Source organism: Pongo pygmaeus, chromosome 19, assembly GCF_028885625.2.
Source record: "Pongo pygmaeus isolate AG05252 chromosome 19, NHGRI_mPonPyg2-v2.0_pri, whole genome shotgun sequence".
NCBI lineage: Eukaryota > Metazoa > Chordata > Mammalia > Primates > Hominidae > Pongo > Pongo pygmaeus.
Window position 1 is genome coordinate 35,283,952 of NC_072392.2, and position 22,784 is coordinate 35,306,735.

Below are 22,784 nucleotides of genomic sequence, written 5' to 3' on the forward strand. Positions count from 1 at the left end.
CAGGTGCACACACCATGCCCGGCTAGTTTTTGTGTTTTTAGTAGAGACAAGGTTTCACCATATTACCCAGGCTGGTCTCCAACTCCTGGGCTAACGTGATACACCCACCTTGGCCTCCCAAAGTGTTGGGATTACAGGTGTGAGCCACCTCACCCCGCGGCTTGTCCTTCTTAAATAAGAAGTAACAGTGTTACAGTTCAAAATTCTATTTTAAACTTTTTAAATTTTCTGTTTCTCGACTTTATCAGGATGTTTCTTTTTTGATCATCCACAAATCTTGATGATTTCATAGCCCTGTTTCTGAAAACAAACAAAAAACAAACAAATAAAAACTGTTATTCATAAGAAACAAGCTGTTTTGAGTTAAATGGGGTTTTCAATAAAACCATAAGCTAGGCTGGGCGCGATGGCTCATGCCTGTAATCCTAGCACTTTGGGAGGCCGAGGTGGGTGGATTGCCTGAACTCAGGATTTCGAGACCAGCCTGGGCAACAGGGTGAAACCCCATCTTTACTAAAATACAAAAAATTAGCTGGGTGTGGTGGCATGTACCTGTAGTCCCTGCTACACAGGAGGCCGAGACAGGATACTTGCTAGAACCCAGGAGGTGGAGGTTACAGTGAGCCAAGATCATGCCACTGCATTCCAGCCTGGGCAACAGAGTGAGACTCCATCTCTAAAAACAAAAACAAACAAACAAAAAACAAAACCAGTTGGCCAGATATTCACTCATTCAGATGTAGTCAACACTTTTCATTTTCAACACTTAACACATTTAATGCTAGGTTGAATTACTTTCATAATAAAATAATATTTCAAATTATTTCATAATATGAAATAAAGTATATATTTCATAATATATGCTTTCAATATAAAATATAAACTATTTTACATAATTCCCAAAGCACTGAAGATCAATCATAAATACTATCAACAAGGCAGCCAACAGACACACACAGACCACCTCTCATATAACTTTGGGATAGAGCACTCAATTAAGAAAAAGTCTTCCAGGTATAGCCATCAATTTGCCATCATTTTGTAGCACTGATCTTGCAATGATTTTTTTTCTTGAGGTGGAGGCTCACTCTGTCACCCAGGATGAAGGGCAGTGGCACGATCCACTCACTGCAACCTCTGCCTCCTGGGTTCAAGTGATTTTCCTGCTTCAGCCTCCCATGTAGCTGGGATTACAGGCAGGTGCCACCACTTCCGGGTAATTTGTTTTGTATTTTCAGTTGACACAGTGTTTTACTATGTTGGCCAGGCTGGTCTTGAAATCCTGAGTTTCAGTGCTCCACCTTCTTTGGCGTCCCAAAGTGCTGGGATTACAGGTGTGAACCACTGTGCATGGACTGATCTTACATGGATTTTTTATCTTCCATAAAATGATTTAATGCTGCCCATAATATTTGAGAGAAATTAAATACCAAGGAGTAAAATTTTGTGCAATAGGCCAGGCACGGTGGCTCATACCTGTAATCCCAGCACTTTGGGAGGCCAAGGCAGGCAGATCACTTGAGATCAGTAGTTCTAGACCAGCCTGGCCAACATGGTGAAACTCCATCTCTACAAAAAATACAAAAATTAGCTGAGTGTGGTGGTGTATGCCAGTAATCCCAGCTACTTGGGAGACTGAGGCAGGAGAATTGCTTGAACCCAGGAGGCAGAGGTTGCAGTGAGCAGAGATTGCAACACTGCACTCCAGCCTGGGCGACAGAGCAAGCGTCCATCTCTGAAAAAAAAAAAAATTGTGGAAGGCCAGAAACCACTGCAACAACTATAATTCATTTTACCTTCAATAACCAATGTTCACCCTCTTAGGGGCAATATCACTCCCATTAAGAATGCTTGGCCAGGCACAGAGGCCCATGCCTGTAATTCCAGCACTTTGGGAGGCCAAGAGGGGCAGATCCGCTGAGGTCAGGAGTTTCAGACCAGCCTGGCCAACATGGTGAAACCCTGTCTCAACTAAAAATGCAAAAATCAGCCAGGCATGGTGGCATGCACCTGTAGTGCCAACTACTCAGGAGGTTGAGGCAGGAGAATCACTTGAACCTGGGAGGTGGAGGTTGCATTGAGCTGAGATTATGCCACTGCTCTCCAGCCTAGGTGACAGAGTGAGAAAAAAAAAAAAAAAAGAATGCTTTCAGTAAGGCTAAATAAATATACAAATTAGGCATGTGGCATGTGTGTTAGTATACGTACAATATATTTCCTAGTTCTGCCCACTAAGATGGCCTAGAAGCAATGACACACCCATAGCAATGAGCACACGTGTCAACCCGATCTTGGTGATTTTGTTTTTGTTTAGTTTTTAAAAATAGAGATGGGGGTCTCACTGTGTTGCCCAATCTTGTCTCAAACTGTTGGCCTCAAGGGATCCTCCTGCCTTAGCCTCCCAAAGTGTTGAGATTACAGACCTGAGCCACCTCACCCAGCCCAAGATTTTGGTGCTTTGTAAATAATACTTTTCAATAAAAGAAACCAAGGATCTTTAAATAAATGGTTTATTCCACATCTGGGTCAGGGAAAATACCAGATTAATCTAAACACTTTATGGTGCCAGAAAGTTGGGAATTAGTCCCACACCCCAACCCCCTGATAAAGGCATGCTATAAACAGAACACAGGAGCCAACCTAAAGAAATGCCCAAGGCCAATGTTTTTTTTTTTTTTTTTTTTTTTTTTTCCTTGATGCGGTTTCACTCTTGTCGCCCAGGCTGGAATGCAATGTCATGATCTCGGCTCACTGCAACCTCTGCCTCCCAGATTCAGGTGATTCTCCTGCCTCAGCCTCCTGAGTAGCTAGGATTATAGGCACATGCCACCAATCATGGCTAATTTTTGTGTATATTTGGTAGAGATGGGGTTTCACTGTGTTGGCGAGGATGGCCTCGATCTCCTGACCTTGTGATCTGCCTGCCTTGGCCTGTCAAAATGGTGGGATTACAGGCATAAGCAAGCACGCCCAGCGAACTGTGACCATTTTCAAAGCCATGATTTATGGGAATAGCAGTTCTTTCTCTTTGTGTAAATAAACAGAAGCCTCCAAAATAAGAACAAGAGAGACTTATGCATACAGACCTTGCTACAGAGTAAGAGTTCCGTTTGTTTGTCTATAGGTTCTGGATATTATTAGGCCTTTGTTGGGTACATCGTTTGTGAGTATCTTCTCCCATTCTGTAGTTTGTTTACTCTGTTGATAGTTTGTCTTGTTGTGTTTACGCTTTTATTTTAATTTTTTTTTTGAGGCAGTCTCGCTCTGTCACCCAGGCTGGAATGTAGTGGTGCGATCTTGGCTCACTGCAACCTCTGCCTCCTGGGTTCAAGCAATCTTCTGCCTCAGCCTCCTGAATAGCTGGGATTACAGGTGTGTGCCACCACCACCTAATTTTTGTATTTTTAATAGAGACAGGGTTTCACCATGTTGGTCAGGCTGGTCTCAAGCTCCTGACCTTGTGATCTGCCCAACCCGGCCTCCCAGCTTCTGGTTTAATTAGGTACCACTTGTCTATTTTTGTTTTTGCTGCAATTGCTTTTTTGGAATCTTAGCCAAAAATTATTTGCAAAGGCCGATGTTGAGAAGAGTGTTTCCTAGGTTGTCTTCCAGGATTTTTATAGTTTGAGGTCTATATTTAAATCTTTAATCCATTTGGAGTTAATTTTTGTATATGATGAAAGGTAGGGGGCCCAGACTCAGTCTTCTGCATGTGGGTAGCCAGTTATCCCAGAATCATTTGTTGAATAGGGAGTCCTTTCCTCATTGCTTGCTTTTGTTGACTTTGTCAAAGATCACATGATTGTAGGTGTGTGAATTTATTTCTGGGTTCTCTAACTTATTCCATTGGTCTATGTGTCTGTATTTGTACCACTACTATGCTATTTTGGTTACTGTAGCCTAGTTGTATAGTTTGAAGTGGCATATATGATGCCCATCAGCAGTGGATTGGATAATGAAAATGTGGTAATTATACATCATGGAATACTACATAGCTATAGAAAAAGAAACCATGTCCTTTGAAGCAACATGGATGCAGCTGGAGGCCATTATCCTAAACGAATTAATGCAGCATCCAGTAACCAAATACCCCATGGTCTCACTTATAAGTGGGAGCTAAACATTGAGTACAAATGGACACATAGATGGGATCAATAGACACTGGGGTCTGCTTGAGTGGGGAGGGTGGCATGAGGCTATGGGCCAAAAAACTATTGGGTACTGTGGTTACTACCTGGGTGACAATATCATTTGTACACCAAACCCCAGTGACATGCAATTTACCCATGTAACAAGCCTACACATATATCCCTTAAACCTAAAAACAGAAAAAATTAAAAATAAATAAATAAATGATGTATAAGTCTAATTGTTGAATGTTGTGAATGGTAACCAACAGAGCCATTGAAAATAGTGGAGTGGCCAGGTCAGTGGCTCATGCCTGTAATCCCAACACTTTGGGAGGCTGAGGTGGGTGGATCACAAGATCAGGAGTTTGAGACCAGCCTGGCCAAGATGGCAAAACCCCGCTTCTACTAAAAATATAAAAATTAGCTGGGCATGGTGGCTCGTGTCTGTAATCCCAGCTACTCATGTGGCTGAGGCAGGAGAATCACTTGAACCTGGGAGGCGGAGGTTGCAGTGAGCTGAGATTGCACCACTGCACTCTAGTCTGGGCGACAGAGCAAGACTCTGTCTCAAAAAAAAAAAAAAAGAAAGAAAAGAAAAGAAAAAGAAAATAGTGAGAGCACCATATAAGGAAAGTGGTTCAGGCACTGTGGTAAGGGGTGAGTGTCAGCCAAGTCATCAGCTATCAGAACACGAAGCCATCAGGTAATATATCAAGTTGATATATTAAGAAGGAGGGGCCGGGCGCGGTGGCTCATGCCTGTAATCCCAGCACTTTGGGAGGCCAAGGCAGGCAGATTATGAGGTCAGGAGATCAAGACCATCCTGGCTAACACGGTGAAACCCCGTCTCTACTAAAAATACAAAAAAATTAGCCAGGCATGGTGGCGGGTGCCTATAGTCCCAGCTGCTGGGGAGGCTGAGGCAGCAGAATGGAGTGAACCCGGGAGGTGGACCTTGCACTGAGCCAAGATCATGCCGCTGCACTCCACATAGCAAGACTCTGTCTCAGAAAAAAAAAAAAAAAAAAAAAAAACGGAAGGAGGAGGATCTACCTATTATATAACAGAGATAAGCACTCAGATATATAGATTATAAATAGTTTAGAAAATTTAAATATTTGATTATTCAGAAAGTAGACTTGGGAGCATTGGAGAAACAGGGTGGGGAGTAGACTGCATGGAAAGCTCTTTCTTAGTGTGGGATTTTCAATTATGCACATAGGTTTCTTACATAACATGAAAAATTCAATTAAGAAACAACATTGTGTTTTGGGGTCCCAAAAGTTCAGTGATTGATTAGAAGGACTCACAAAACTGAGTCAAGCTGTTATACTCATAGTTATAGTTTATTACAACAAAAGGATACAGATTAAAATCAGCAACAGAAAAAGGTGCATAGGGCAGGGTCTAGGAGAAACCAAGCACAGGGTTCCAGTTGTCCTCTCCCAGTGGCATCATGTGGACAGTGCTTAATTCACCCAGTGATATGTGGCAGAAAGTACAGAAAATACTCCCCAACAAGAAGCTTACCTGAGCCTTGGGGTTGAGGGTTTTACTGGAGGTTGGTCTCATGGACAAGAGCACCCATTTGGATGACCTTAGTTTCTCTGTCTCCACCCTTCCCAAGATCAAGCTGACACTGCATGGTCCAAGGTCCCCACAATAAATCACATTGTTAACTCCCAGATAGGCCAGAGATTCCAAGGACTTAGAGGTTATTTCCCAGGAGCTGGGCTAGAGTCACACCATTCTTTGGAGTATGCCAGGTTTGGGCAATTCAGGCCTACTAAGTTTCCTTGACTGCACACAAGTGATAGTGAGTATGTAGGAAATGATTACTCGCATATATTGCTGGTTAAAGTACAGTGTTATATAACCGTTTGGAAAGAAATCAAGTGTGTAGTGTATAAACATTATATTTGGTTTGATTTGTTTTTGTCTAAGAGAGGGTCTCACTCTGTCACCCACGCTGGAGTGCAGTGGCATGATCACAACTCACTGCAGCCTCGACCACCTGGGCTCCAGCTATCCTCCCACCTCAGTCTCCTGAGTAGCTAGGAGCACAGGCACGTGCCACCACACCCAACTCATTTTGTGTTTTTTGTACAGACAGGGTTTCACCATGATGCCCAGGCTGGTTTCAAACTCCTGGGTTCAAACAATCCCCTACCTCAACTCCCCAAAGTGCTAGGATTACAGGAGTGAGCCACTGCACCCAACCTATATTTGAATATACATTAAATTGTATATGTTAGGCCAGACGCGGTGGCTCACATGTGTAATTCCAGCACCTTGGGAGGGCAAGGTCGGTGGACGACTTGAGGTCAGGAGTTCGAGAGCAGCCTGGTCAACATGGTGAAAACCCATCTCCACTAAAAAGACAAAGATAGCTGGACTTGGTGGCAGATGCCTGTATTCCCAGCTACTCAGGAGGCTGAGGCAGGAGAATCACTTGAATCCAAGATGTGGAGTTTGCAGTGAACTGAAATCACACCACTGCACTCCAACCTGGGCAACAGAGCAAAACTCCATCTCAAAAAACAACCAAAAAATTGGGTATGTTATTGCATGTATGTGTATATATTAAGTTGTATATACACATATTAAATATATATACATATATTACATTTTATACACATACATTTTTTCCTCATGCAATTTGTTTTAGCAGAAGTAAAAATTAATAAAGATATAAGTAAAAGAATATTTACAGAAGCACTATTTTTGGTGGCAAAGGTACTTTAGCATTTTAAATGTTCATATAATGGAAGATACTTTAACTCTTACAAATAATGAGTTAGCTTTTTATCTACTAGAAAGGTATCCTAATATCTTTATACCTAAAGTGATATCAATGGCAAATTGTTATATAAAAAAGGAGAATACTTTATAATTAAAGAAAAAAAGAAAGAAACGTTATATAGTAGCCCTCCCTTATCTGCAGGAGACATGTTCTAAGACCCGCAGTGGATGCCTGAACCTTTGATAACATTGACCCAATTGCTGTCAATCAGAGCGCATTTCTGTTTATGATTTCCATGCACAAATTTAATGCCTTTTTCATCTTAACTAAGTACTTATCACACATGTGGCTGTACTTTTTAGAGCTTGGGGTACAACAAACAAGACTAAGAGAAATTTCCTTTTCCTTCTTACATTTTCACCGCTAGAGGTTTTGTTCTTACCATCGATCTTAGCAACCTGAGCACAGGACTTCTTTTTCTTTCTATTTTTTTTCTTTCTTTCTTTCTTGGTTGCTTGCTTGCTTTCTTGCTTCCTTTCTCTGTCTCTCTCTCTCTCTCTTTCTTCCTTTTTTCTTTGTTTCTTTCATCTTTCTTTTTTTCTTTCTTTCTTTCTCTTTATTTATTTATTGAGATGGAGTCTCACTCTGTCGCCCAGGTGGGAGTGAGGTAATGCGATATCGGCTCCCTGTAACCTTCATCTCCCAGGTTCAAGCGATTCTCGTGCCTCCACCTCCCAAGTAGCTGAGAATACAGGCGTCCGCCACCACGCCCAAATAATTTTTTTGTTTTTTGTAGTGATGGGGTTTCACTATGTTGGACAGCCTAGTCTTGAACTCCTGACCTCAAATGATCCACCCGGTTCAGTCTCCCAAAGTGCTGGGATTACATGCATGAGCCACTGCACCTGAGCTGTGTATGCCATTGTATGATTGCAAATAATTATATGAATCTTGGAGAACATCATGGAAAGATGTCATCATCTTCTTAACTGGTTATTTCAAGAGTGGAACTGGAAGGGGAATACTGCCTTTCCTGTGTATTTATTTGTAATGTTTCATTTTCATTATGAACATATATTATTTTGATATGTTTAAATATTAATAAACACGGGCAAAAATATGTAATTTTAATTCAAGCTGAAATCGTCAAGTCAATCATACATAACAGATGGAGCAAATAAAACATTTAAAATCCCTGAATGAAAAGGAGGGGAGGCCGGGCACGGTGGCTTACGCCTATAATCCCAGCACTTTGGGAGGCCGAGGCAGGCAGATCACTTGGGGTCAGAAGTTTGAGACTGCCTTGGCCAATCGAGACCCCTGGACTCGATTGGAATTGGTCCCACAAACTTTTTTTTTTGAGGGAGTCTCGCACTGTCACCCAGGGTGGAGTGCAACGGGGCAATCTTGGCTCACTGTAACCTCTGCCTCCTGGGTTCAAGCAATTCTCCTGCCTCAGCCTCCCTAGTAGCTCGGAATTCAGGTGTCCACCAAAACACCTGGCTAATTTTTTTTCTATTTTTAGTAGGGACAGGGGTTCACAATGTTGGTCAGGCTGGTCTCAAACTCCTGACTTCAGGTGATCCACTGGCCTTGGCCTCTCAAAGTGCTGGGATTACAGGTGGGAGCCATCACACCCCACCAATCCCACAAATTTAGGCATTATGATACATTGGAGCCACCATGCCCCACCAATTACACATATTTAGGCATTATGATATATTGCTACTTTTAGAATCACTTGATTTTTAAATTGTGTTTTTTCCCTTCCATTTGTTTGTATATTTATTTGTTTATTTATTTATTGAGACAGAGTCTCGCAGTGTCACCCAGCCTGGAGTGCAGTGGCGTGATCTCAGCTCATTGCAACCTCCACCTCCCAGCACTTCACCTCCACCACACTGGTAAGTAACATGCCTCCTCAGGCCTCCTCAGGGTCTAGAGAGTGCGTCTGGAACAGACTGGGAAACTCCAGTGGGCAAAGTAAGGTGCCAGGAATAAAGACACCTCCTGAAACATTCTCCATGTCCCCTCTACCCACTCCTCTCCCCACCACTCTTCCATCTGGCTCCAACTCTGCCCTCTCCCCAAGAGCCTCAGATTGAAACGTTGCAAGGAAGACAAAGATTTTCAAAGTCACAGGCTTGGGAATCTGAGCTATAAACAAAAATGAGCCCCTGCTCCCCCAACTCACACATACTCCCCTGGGCACTGCTGCCCTGCACCCGCCCCCTCCTCCATAATTTGAACTGTCCTCCCAGAAACTGGAGAGAGACTGCCCGCCTGTCAGGAAAGAAAGGACCAGCATGCGGCAAATGCCTGGGCTATGTAGGAACAGATGGCGAGATTAGTGCAGGGATTTAAGAAACAAGTGGCTCTCAGACCAAAGAAGACTGTGGCCGAGATGGCACAGTAAGCATTCATAGGGGCGTGCGCTGGACAGGAGCTTGCCAGTTACCCAAAGAATTGTCTGAGAAAGGCTCTGATCTGACCCGAAAGGCCCTTGGTTCCCACGGCAACTCCTCAGCGTCTGGCAGTAATAGGCTTCTGTGCCCAGACTTTCTGGGTCTGGAAGTCCACCTCCGCCAGCCTCTTGCAGCCCAGAGGCACCTCCCATTGGTGCCTGAAGGGTTAAGGAGGCTGTTCTTCTAGCTGTGACAGATCAAGCCTGAGGACCTCTCTTGTGTCTTTCTTAGTTGTTTCTTCCCGCCCACCTGCCACTCAAAGCCACAACCCACTTGCATGTCCCCGAGTGGACCCCTTAAAGCGACCATCTAGATCTGAACTGCACTGAGGGAATGGTCAGCTTCGTTCCCATTAGATGGCTTGGGCCAAAGGACCTAGCGATCGCCCAGACAAAAATGTCTTCCTAAAAGCTGGACGTGTCTGTGGTCTCTAAGAGGCAAAACCAAACCAAAAAGAAAAAGCCAACCCACCCACCCCCACCACAAAACAAAAACAAAAACCGCTGACAATGCACCTTTCACATGAGGAGTCCCTTAGAAGGGCCTCGCCAGCCAGGATCGGGTAAGGGAATCTATGCCCTTGGCCGGACCCAGAACACCCAGTGGCAGGGACCTGACTGTCACACTCTGACCCCATAGAATTTCCACCACTGACACACAGATCAGGATGTGTCAGCCTGAGAGATTACACCACAAATCTGGCCTTCACAGATTGATTCCACACTCTCTCACTGATTCCACACACATCCCATCACTGACACCAGATTCCCTCATCACTGACCCTACATACCCACAAGAATTGATTCCACGGATCTCATCACTATCCCAAAGACCACCCATCACTAATCTACAGACCCTCATCTCTCACCCCAGGGACCCCACAGATTCCCCATCCCTGATTCCAGGATCTATAGAACCTCATCTTTTACCCCCACAGACCTATTTATAAGAGGATACGTTCATGGAATACCGTGTTGATCATTTTACACATCCATTGCATGTGTGTGTGTGTGTGTGTGTGTGCTGATTAATAGACTTAGGTAAACTTTAGCACTTTGGTAGCCAATGCAGTTTTTCAATGCCTTTTCTTTTTCTTGTACAACTTTAAAGACCTTACTCCAGTAAGTGTGATTTGCAATTTATCAATGCCTATCTCTTATTGGATCCTTGTCATGCATATTTGTTATTAATCATAATTCACAATTCTTACAACTCAGAGACACCAGAGACTCATGTAAGAAGAATGGCTGTGGGTTTTTATTATTGTTTTTTTTTTTGGTTTCTGTAGATTATAAAAGTCATTCATTTGTATCAAGTCAGTAAGTGTATATTTTGTTTTCTTAAAAAAAGTAATTAAAAATATTTTTGCTGGAATGCAGTGGTATAATCATGGCCACTGAAGCCTCGACCTCCTGGGCTCAAGTTATCCTCCCACCTCAGCCTACCTACTGGCTGAGACCACAGGCATGCAACAATACACCCACCTAATTAAACAATTTTTTTTTTGTAAAGATGGGCGCCTCACTATGTTGCAGAGATTGGTCTTGAATTCCTGGGCTCAACTGATCCTCCCACCTTGGCCTCCCAAAGTGTTGCAGTTAGAGGTGAGAGCCACTGCACTCAGATGATAAAATCTTACAAAGAGTAAAATATTTTGGGAAGTAATGTAAAATTTCCACTGAGATGATGCATCAGAAATTAAAGTAGAATAAAATGGTCCTAGGGCATCTGAAACAATGCAAACTAAATCTTGAGCCAGGCGTGGTGGCTCATGCCTGCAATCCCAGCACTTTGGGAGGCCAACGTGGTGGACTCATTTGAGGTCAGAAGTTCGAGACCAGCCTAGCCAACACGGTGAAACACCATCTCTACTAGGAATACAAAAATTAGCTGGGAGGTTGCAGTGAGCTGAAATCGTGCCACTGCACTCCATCCTGGGCAACAGAGGGAGACTCTGTCTCAAAACATAAAATAAATAAAATAAAAATAAAAAAGAAGAAGAAACAATATCTTGATTTCTTCGTCAAGTGTAAAAATGTGGACTCTGGAGGCACACAGGTACTCTTTTTCTTTGAAGTTTTATTGAGAAATATTAACATATCACAGAAGCCACCCATTTAAAGTGTAAAATTCAATGATTTCAGTATATTTGCACAATTGTGCAAACATCACCACAATAAATTTTAGATCATTTTCATTACCCCAAAGTAAACCCCATATCCCTCCATTTCCCCAATTCCCCTAACCCTGGGCCACCACTAATCTACTTTCTGTCTCTATGCATTCATGTATTTTGAACATTTTATTTAAATGGAATTACATAACATGAGATATTTCATGACTGGCTTCTTCCACTTAGCATAATATTTTCAAGGTTCATTTAATCCTGCATGTGCAGAGGGGGTACTTTGCATAAGGATAAACCTGGTGGGTGGTGCTTACTGATTGATTTTGAAACTTCACTCCAAAATTGTGTGTATGTGTATGTATATATATATATCTTTTTTTTTTTTTTTGAGACAGAATCTGGCTGTGTTGCCAGGCTGGAGTGCAGTGGTGCAATCTCGGCTCACTGCAACCTCTGCCTCCCTGGTTCAAATGATTATCCTGCCTCAGCCTCCTGAGTAGTTGGGATTACAGGCGTGTGCCACCACACCTGGCTACTTCTGTATTTTTAGTAGAAACGGGGCTCTTCCATGTTGGTCGGGCTGGTCCTGACCACCACCATGCCCAGCTAATTTTTTTTTAAGACAGGGTCTCACTCTGTTACCCAGGCTGGAGTGCAGTAGCACAATGTCAGTTCACTGCAGCCTCGAACTCCAGGGCTCAAATGATCCTCCCACTTCAGCCGCCCAGGTAGCTGAGACCACAAACATGTGCCACCACACCTGACTAATTTTTGTATTTTTAAAATACAAAAAACCCTGTTAAGACAGGGTTTTGGCATGTTGTCCAGGCTGGTCTCGAACTCCAGAGCTCAAGTGATCCACCTACCTCGGCCTCCCAAAGTGCTGGGATTACAGGTGTGAGCCACTGCACTTGGCCTATTTTTTTTTTTTTTTTTTCTGAAGAGATGAGGTATTTCTGTGTTGCCCAGACTGGTCTCAAACTCCTGGCTCAAGCAATCCTCCTGCCTTGGCCTTCCAAAATGCTGGGATTACAGGTGTGAGCCACCACACCGACCCATTCTTTCTTTTATACTGAGTATTCAGAGGTTTTTTTCAATGTGTTTTCCACTTACAGCATTTCTCAGGATGGACTAGCCATCTTTCAAGTGTTCAGCAGCCTTATTGGACAGCACAGCTCTGGAGGGTGACTTTATGTACATTCCCACTGCTCTCATTGCCTCCTTGATTCCCGTCTACCCCAAACCCCTGCAGTATGTGACTATCGTGTCTCTCTCTCCTCTCTTTCTGTTTCTTGTATTCCTTTAATACGGAGAATTATTTCCAATTCCTTAACATCGTGCCCTAATTTTTTTCTGTCTTATATTTGAGGGTCACAGTTTTCCTCTCACCATCATTACAGTCTTTTCCCATAACATGTGACATGCTTTTTTGTCTTGGTTGAGTATTTATTTGCAATACATGAATGGTTGTTTTCTTTGATACATTAGTGACTTACATACTTTTTTTTTTCTGAGATGGAGTCTTGCTCTGTCACCCAGGCTGGAGTGCAGTGGCACTATCTGAGCTCACTACAATCTCTGCCTTCCAGGTTAAAGTGATTCTCCTGCCTCAGCCTCCTGAGAAGCTGGGATTACAGATGTACACCACCATGCCCAGCTAATTTTTGTTCTCTTAGTAGAGACAGAGTTTTGCCATTTTGGCTAGGCTGGTCTTGAGCTCCTGACCTCAGGAGATCCACCCACCTCAGCCTCCCAAAGTGCTGGGATTATAGGTGTGAGTCACCTCACTTGTCCAGTCTGCACTATTCCTTAGTGTCTGACAATTTGGGCCAAACAATGTCTTTCTCATTCAGATGTGACCCTCAGGGTCTAATTTTTGTATTTTTAGTATAGACAAGGTTTCTTTTCTTTCTTTCTTTCTTTTTTTTTTTTTTTTTTTTGTTGTTTTTGAGACAGAGTTTCACTCTTGTCACCCAGGCTGGAGTGCAGTGGCACGATCTCAGCTCACTGCAACCTCTGCATCCTGGGTTCAAGCGATTCTCCTGCTTCAGCTTCCTGGGCAGCTGGGATTACAGGTGCCTGCCACCACACCCGGCTAATTTTTTGTATTTTTAGTAGAAACAGGGTTTTGCCATGTTGGGCAGACTGGTCTCGAATTCCTGACCTTAGGTGATCTGCCAACCTCAGCCTCCCAAAGTGTGGGGTTACAGGCATGAGCCAGCGCCTGGCCTCTCCTGGCTAATTCTTTGTATTTTTGAAGAGATGAGGTTTCACCATGTTGGCCAGGATGGTCTTGATCTCCTGATCTTATGATCCTCTGGCCTCAGCCTCCCAAAGAGTTGGGATTAGAGGTGTGAACCACTGTGCCCAGCCTCAATGTAGCTTTTTATCAAAGTATTTATGTAGGAAAAATCAATCAAAGGGCACAAGCATTTCAATACTTAGGTTATTTAAGATGAAATTTGTGACCAGAAGAGTGCCAGACACACATGAAATGTTTCGTGCATGAAGGAACCACAAATTAGATAAACAAATCTGAGGGAACTAAGTAACAAAAAATTTTCTGTTGTTTGTTTTGGTATGTTATTTTGGTAACGTGATTAATCACGTATGTCGACGGCATTGGGAAGAATTTCCAGATTCTCTGATATGCATGACATCTTAATCCTATGAAATAAAGCAAGGCTATCTTAGGAAATTATTTATCACTGCCAAGGACCTTTACATGAGAAGATAAATTAAAATTACTATTAAATTTGTAACAATCAGATGGGCTGGCAGGCAAGCTGTGTCATTTTTTCTTGGCATTTTTTCTTTTCCTTGATTCAATAAAACAATCCTAAATGCCAGCTATCTGCAGAACACTCACTAGACTATGTTTAATGATATGTGAAACACAACCTGCTCACTCACAGATCCTTGCCAAGTCCCGTTTCCATCCTCTCAAAACCTGTGTTACCCTGTGGCTAGATTTCTCAATGAGATGAGAGAGAGAGATGAATGAGAACCATCTCTTTTGAGTCGCTCTACACAGCTCCTGCAGGTAGACAATGACCTCTCTGGTGAGGCTTTTATCCTTGGCTCAGGGGTGGAGGTCTTAATCCTAGAAAAGAGGCCTCTCAGGGTGGGGAGCTCCCCACCTCATCCAGACCTTCACAAACCGAAACTGGAACCACCAGAAAAACGACTGACAACCGGCCACAAGACCCAGGCACAGACGCGGGGAGAGGGTGACCAGAAGAAAGGTCGACGTACAAGATACCGCCCTCTGGCGCACAGGGCACATGTGTCCCAGCACACACACAGAGACGGGCACAGAGCAAAAGAGCGAGAAAGGAGAGAGAGAGAAATAAGAAAGAGACTTACGCACATGCACAAACGCACAAAGACATAGGGCAGTGGCACGGTAACACCCACCCCCAGGCAGCCCCTGAAGCTGCCGTGTTCTGCTCTCCGCAACTACGACCCACCTGTGAGAGAGCAGCTCATGGGCACACAAGCAAACCTCTCGTTTTTTGAAAAGACTCACTGGCACACCGTCCGTGCAGGCCTGAGGCTGAGATCCCGCCCTGCTTCTTTGGCCCTCCGCCCACGGTTTCTTCCTTCTGGACAACCCTCCGTGAATCCCGGCCTCCAGAGACCATCCTGCTGATGCCCTGGCCAGGACTGGTCTAGCCTCGACTCTGATTAATCCCTGTAATCCCATGTACTCGGGAGGTGGAGGCAGGAGAATCATTTGAACCCAGGCGGCAGAGTTTACAATGAGCTGAGATCCCGCCACTGCACTCCAGACTGGGTGACAGAGTGAGACTCCGACTATTAAAAAATAATAATAAATTATGGCGGAGCGGCAGCTGCAGGGACTGGGGCGGTGGCTGGTGAAGTGAAGATTGGGAGAGGGGCCTCATCGACCCTCCGCAAATCCTGGCCTGAGGCTGGGATCTCGCACTGCCTCCCCTGCGATCTGCCTGAGGTTTCTTTCTCCCGAGGTTTCTTCCTGATTGTTGACCCTCCGAGAATACCGGTCTCCAGATACCATCCTGTTAACACCCTGGCCAGGACTGCTCTCAGCCTCGACTCTGACGCACTATCACACAGGACTCCTACTTTGCCAAGTCTCAGGGACCTATTTCTGGGCAACAGTGGCGGACACTGTTACCAAAGCGGTGGCTCGGGCCTCACGCATGCTCACTGGCGAGGTCGACTCCGCCCTTGCTCCGGAGAGTCAGGCTGCGGACCCTTTAAAAAATGGCGGCAACACAGCTGACTGGGAGGACTGGGGCGGCGGTACAGTCCGAGACGGCGGGTGGGAAGGGTACTAGGAGGGAGCCTGCAGGAGACCCAGGGTTGGACCCATAGGAGTCCTGTCGTCAGGACCTTCTTGATCCGTCTTCTCCTTCAGTTCCTGGTGGAGGAGGAGCTTCAGGGTGCCACTGGGCTCTCTGGACTCCTCTTTGAATCTGATTATGGATCCGAATGGGTGATCAGGAATGGGGTTACGATGTAGTGAGGCGGGAAGGGTCTCACTGGGGCACAGAAAGATCCCAAGGGACGTAAGGCGTACTGTAGGCTGAAAATGCACTGACCCATGAGCCCACTGCCTCCCTCCTTCCTGGGTGGAGCAGTGGCCTGCCTTTATCTCCAAGGCCCGGGGCTCTGGCATCCTGAAACTGCTTTCCGCCACACGTGCAAAGAGAGACAGAGGCGAGTCCGAGATGGAGCCAATGTGACCACACGTGGCACTGACGTCACCCAAGAGCAGATGGAGTGAGTGTGTGTCTCTGAGGCCATATGGGGCGACGCCAAGACAGACAGAGACGTCAAGGTGTGCGTCCGTGGGCCACTGGGACCTCCCACACAAAGCTGAGGAAAAGCCAAGCACACCTAAAAACCTGAGAGACAGGGCCTGTGTCCGAGTCCAAGCCACATTCAGGGATGCCTGCCAGAGGGGCCCAGAGGTTTTGACAAAGTACATTCCACCCCAATCCTGCCAGCAGGTAGGTACCTCTGATGCCAACTCCCCTGCACCCAGCAAAACCCAGTCCCCTCGGCTCCCTGACATCCGTGGCAGCCAAAAGATTCACTGCTTGAAGGCACTCTCCCCAGGAACAGAGCAACCGGATTGCCCTCAGGAATGAGAGAGGAAGTACAGGTGGGATTCAACACCGCCTTTCCTAGAAAACAAAGGTCAGCCACGGTCGGGTCGCCTTCCACTCTTCCTGGACTGACTACGCAGTCATCACTTCGGACATGGAGACCAAGGGAGCTTTGCTGTCCAAGACAGTTACGGCATCCCAGAGCTCCAGGATCATCACACCTGCCCAATCATCCAGAAATAGGTTTGGAGAGGGAAGCAATCATGAAATGGACCCCATAGAAATTTCTCCCTGATGGACTGGGAAGTGTTCTTTGTTGAAGACGTTGAGCCAGACTAAGAAGCCTCTAGGATTCCCAGAACCTGGGCAGACAGAACAAGAGGGAAGACAGAGTAGAGGCCAGCGCCCAGGCAGGATACAGCACAATGCCACCATCACGGGCATCCGGGAAAAAGTGTCAAGCGGGTGACTTGGCCAGGAAGGCCAGCCTTTGGGTGACAGAAATGCTTGCCGCATCCTGTTGCTGGCTTCCTTCTTCATCGCTGTGTGGAACTGTTCCTGGATTTCTGAATGAGGGCAAAGTGCGAGAGGAGTGAAAACCGTCTTCTTGAAGGTCTGTGGACACCCTCCTGGGGGTGGACAATGAGCACCTGTGAGTCCTTTGTCCTTGGCTGGGTTGTGGTCATCTTGATCCTAGCAAAGAGGCAGCTGAGGATGGGAAGGGTATTAAAACCCTTGCGAGTCAGGCTGGAGGCTCAGAGCCCCGACAACGAAGCAGGGCCACAGAGAACTCCTGTTTTGCCAAGTCTCAGGGAGTGGATTCTAAGACAACCATGGAAATCAATGTGATGGGAGAATCAGCTAGAGTCTCGCGGATAGGCATTTGCTGGGCCGACTCGCGTTGCGCTCCTGGAAGACAGGCTGTGGCCCCTTTAAACAATGGCGACTGCACAGTGGCAGGGGGAATCCTGCTGCAGCCGTGGCGATGGTGGGATGCAGGTTCCAGTAGGGGACGGCAGGGGAGAGAGGGCCACGGGAGTCCCAGGGCCAAATCCCAAGGAGTCCTGTCCTAAAGACTTCCTTAAGCTGACTTCCACAGATAGAGGGAGAGCTTCAGGGCACCTACTGGCATCTCAAGACCCGTCTTCACATCCGATTTTGGACCCCTCTGGGTGAAGGATGGGCTCACCACATCTGCTGAGAAAGGAAGCGCCTCATTGCAGGGCAGAATGATCACATGGGCCTCAAGGTGTGGTGTCAGCAGAAAAATCACTGACCCATGAGCCCTCTGCCTCCCTCCTCCTTTGAAAGAGCAGTCGCCTGCCCCACTTGTAAAAGCTCTGGGGCGCTTGCAAGCTGATACCTCTTTCCAGGACACATGCAAACAGGGACAAGGGCGATTCCGAAGTGGAGTCAATTCTAACATGCGTGGCACTGGCGTATCCCAGAGCAGATGGTGTGAATGTGTGTCACTGAAGGCATATGGGGTGATGGCGAAACACAAGATGGTGTTCAGGCATGTGCCAGGTGGAAGGGGGGCACAAGTGACTTTCCATCAATGCCAAGGAAAATCAAAGAACACCTGGATCCAGGAGGGGGCCAAAAGATTCAGGGAGTCAGTCCACAAAGGAGCAGAGGAGAGAATGTTTCTCAATAACGAGACTGGAAGTGCAGATGAAATGTGACACTGCCTGTCTTAGAAGACTAAGCTGGTCACAGCGGCCTACTGCTCATTCTAGGCTATCCACCAACCGATGAGGTGAAACATGGAGACCAAGGTAGCTTGCCTGTCTGAGACACCTATGGAAGTGAAGCTCTCCAGGGTCATCCAACCAGCCCAATCAAGCAGAAACAGGTTGGGAAAGAGAAAAAATCGTGATGTGCATGTCCCCCAGGTGTCTCCCTGATAGACTGGAAAGTGATCTTTGTTGAAGACATTCAGCCAGACCTAGACGCATCTAGGCCCCTCAGAAACAGGGGAGACAGAGCAAGAGGGAGGACAGAGCAGGGGCCAGAGTCCAGGTAGGATACAGCACTTTGCCACCTCCACGGGCACAAGGGGAGGGGTGCTGAACCGGTGACTTGTCCAGAGAGGCGAGCGTTCCTGTGACAGGGATTGTTGCCATCTCCCATTCCCGGCTTCCTCTTCAAGACTGTATCGTGGTGTGGCTTCATTTCTCAGAGAAGAGCCATAAAAAGATACAATCATCTTCTTGGACGTGGGTCTGCTCCTTTCCTGCAGGACAGTGAGCTCCTGTGGGGCCTTTGTCCTTGGGTGGAGTGTGGTCATCTTGACCCTAGAAAAGAGGCCGCTCAGGATGGGGATGATAGTTCAATTGCTCCGGGTCCGACGCGTCTCCTCATGTGGTCGGGGCTTTCACAAACCCAAAGTGGAACGGCCAGGAAAACGACTAACAGCCGGCCACATGAACCAGGCAGAGATGCAGAAAGAGGCTCACCAAAGACCGGCCGACATGCAAGAATCGCTTTCTGGCTCACAGGGCACATACGTCCAAACACACACACACACAAGGCACGCACACACAAACACACACACACAAAACGGACAGAGAGAGGGAAAGAAACAGAGAGACAGCGAGAGAGGAGAGAATGGGAGACACACACACATACACACACACACACACACACACACCGTGACACGGCAGTGGCACGGAAACACACCCTCCTCAGCCTGAATGCCACCCCTGAGGCTGGGGGTTTCCGCTTTCAACGAGAACGACCCTCGGGTGACAGAGCAGCCCAACGGCACGCAGGCAGGCCTGTCCTAGAGATCACGGGGGCACGACTTTTGGGGAGACTCACCCGAACACCGTCCGGGCAGGCCTGAGGCTAGGCTGCCATGGTGCTTCCCACGGACTCCGCCGGGGGTTTCTTCATCCTGATCGGCCCTTTGCGACTCTTGGCATCCAGAGACGTTCCTGTCGACCCCGTGGAGAGGTCAGGCAGGAGCCTCGGAGCCCCGACGCCCAAGTACTGCCACGGAGGGCTCTTGCTTTGCCAAGCCTCCAGGACTGGTTTCTAAGACAACCGTGGGAATCACTGTGATAGGAGAAGCCAAGCCCTTCGGGCCTCGCGCATGCGCATTGGCTGGGCCGACTCGCGCTCCGCTCCTGGCAGTCAGGTGGAGTCCCCTTGAAACAATGGCAGCTGCGCGGCTGCAGAGAGGCTCCTGCTGCAGCCTAGGCGGCGGCTGGATACAGGATCCTGTAGGGGGCGGCGTGGGAGAGAGGTCCGCGGGCGACCTAAGGCCAAACCCTCAGGAGTCCTGTCTTCAGGACTTGCTTGAGCCGACTTCCACCGATGGAGGGAGAGCACGAGGGAGCCTGCTGGGGTCTCAGGACTCCTCTTTGAATCACATCTTGGACCCCTCCGGGTGAGAAAGGATGGGATCACCACATCTGCTAAGGCAGGCAGGGCCTCGCTGCAGCACAGAATGTTCCCATGGGCCTCAAAGCATGGTGTCAGCTGAAAATTCACTGACCCATGAGCTGTCTGCCTCCCTCCTCCACTGAAAGAGCAAGTGGCCGCCCTGCTTCTAAAAGCCCTCGGTCTCCTGAAAGCTGATACCGCTTTCCAGGACAAGTGCAAACAGGGACAGAGACGATTCCCAGGTGGAGCCAAGGCGACCACGTGTGGCACTGGCATATACCAGAGCAGACGGTATGGATGTGTGTCACCGAGGGCATATGGGGCGATGGCGAAACAAGCAATGGTGTCCAGGCATGTGCCTGGCTGAAGGGGGCACAAGTGATCTTTTCATCAATGCCAACCAAAATCAAAGAACACCTGGGATCCAGGAGGGGGCCAAAAGATTCAGGGAGTCAGTCCACCCAGGAGCAGAGGAGAGGATGTCCCTCAAGAATGAGACAGGAGATGCAGAGGACATTCGACACTGCGCCTGTCCTAGAAGACAAGGCCAGTCACGGTCACTTACCATTGCTTCTAGGCAATTCATCTACACATGAGGTGAAACATGGAGACCAAGGTAGCTTCCCTGTCTGAGACACGCATGGAAGCCAAGAGCTCCAGGGACATCAAACCTGCCCAATCAAGCAGAAACAGGTTTGGAGAGAGAAACAATCACGACACGGATCTCCAGGAAGTGTGTCCCTGACGGACTGGGAAGTGATCTTTGTTGAAGACATTCAGCCAGAGCGAGAGGCATCTAGGCACCTGAGAAACAGGGGAGACAGAGCGAGAGGGAAGGCAGGGCAGAGGCCAGAGCTCAGGCAGGATACAGCACCGTGCCTCCTCCATGGGCGTAAGGGGAGGGGGGCCAAAAGTGTGGCTTGTCCAGAGAGGCCAGTGTTCCAGTGACAGGGATTGTTGCCAACTCCCATTCCCGGATTCCTCTTCAAGACTCTATCGTGATGTGGCTTCATTGCTCACAGAAGAGATGGGGAAAGATACAACCTCATTTCTGACGTGGGTCCACTCCTCTCCTGCAGGACAATGAGCTCCTGTGGGGCTTTTGTCCTTGGCTGCAGTGCGGTCATCTTGATCCTAAAAAAGAGGCCGCTCAGGATGGGGATGAGATTTCAATTGCACCAGGACCGACGCATCTCCTCACGCGGTCGAAGCCTTCACACAGCCAAAGTGGTACCTGGGCGAAAACGATTGACAGCCGGCCACAGGACCCAGGCAGAGATGCAGAAAGAGGCTCACCAAAGACAGGCCGACATGCGAGAGATCGCTTTGTGGTGCGCAGGGCACATTCGTCCAAAGACACACTCGCACACAGGCACACACACAAACGGACAGAGAGAGGGAAAGAAACACACAGACAGTGAGAGACACAGAGAGAAGAGAGAATGGGAGACACACACAAACGCGCACACACACACACACAAACACACACACACAGAGTCATACAGCAGTGGCACAGAAACACACTCCCCCAGGCAACCCCTGAGGCTGCTGGGTTCTGCTCCGGATGAGAACGACCCTCGGCTGAGAGAGCAGCCCAGGGGCACGCAGGCCGACCTGTCCTTGAGATTCCGGGGGCATGACTTTTGGGGAGACTCATCCGAACACCGTCCGGGCAGGCCTGAGGCTGGGATGCCTTGCTGTCTCCCCTGGAATCCGCCCGTGGTCTCGTCATCCTGGTCGGCCCTTTGCGACTCCTGGCATTTGGAGACGTTCCTGTCGATCCCGTGGAGAGGTCAGGTCGGAGCCTCGGAGTCCCGACACCAAAGCACTGCCAAGGAGGACTCCTGCTTTGCCAAGCCTCAGGGACTTGTTTCTAAGACAACCGTGGGAACCACTGTGACGGGAGAATCCGCTCGCGCCTCGCGCATGCGCATTAGCTGGGCCAACTAAGGCTCCGCTCCTGGCAGTGGGGCTGTGTCCCCTTTAAATAAGGCCGCGGCTGCGCGACTGCAGGGGGCCTCCTCCTACAGCCTTGGCAGAGGCTGGATCTGGGGTCCTGTTTGGGGCCGCATGGGAGAGGGGCCCGCCGGTGTCCTGGCCCAGGGCCAAACCCCCAGGAGTCCAGTCTTCAGGACCTCCTTGAGCCGACTTCCACCGATGGACAGGGAGCTTCAGGGCACCTGCTAGGTTCTCAGGACTCCCGTTCAGATCCGATTTGGACCCCTCCGGGTGAGAAAGGATGGGCTCACCACATCTGGTGAGGCAGGCAGGGCCTCGCTGCAGCACAGAATGATCCCATGGGCCTCAACACGTGGTGTCAGCTGAAAATTCATTGATCTCTGAGCCCTCTGCCTCCCTCCCCCTTTGAAAGAGCAGTGGCCTGCCCCGCTTCTAAAAGCCCTGGGATTCCTCCAAGCCGACACCGCCTTCCAGGACACGTGCAAATACAGAGGCGATTCTGAAGTGAGGCCAATGCGATCAAGCGTGGCACTGGCGTATGCCAGAGCAGAGAGTGTGAATGTGTGTCACCGGAGGCATATGGGGCAACGGCGAAACCAACAATGGTGTCCAGGCATGTGTCCGGTGGAAGGGGGATCAAGTGACCTTTCCATCAATGCCAAGGAAAATCAAAGAACACATGGGAACCAGGAGAGGGCCTATGCCTGAGTCCAAGCCACATTTTGAAATGCCTGCCAGAGGATTAAAGAGGTTTCTGCGAAATTCACCCCACCCCCAACCCTCCACAGCCCAGGTAGCCCTGACCCAACATCCCCTGTAACCAGCCCCAGCCCCAGCCCCAGCCCAGTCCCTTTGGCTCCTTTCCCCGACATT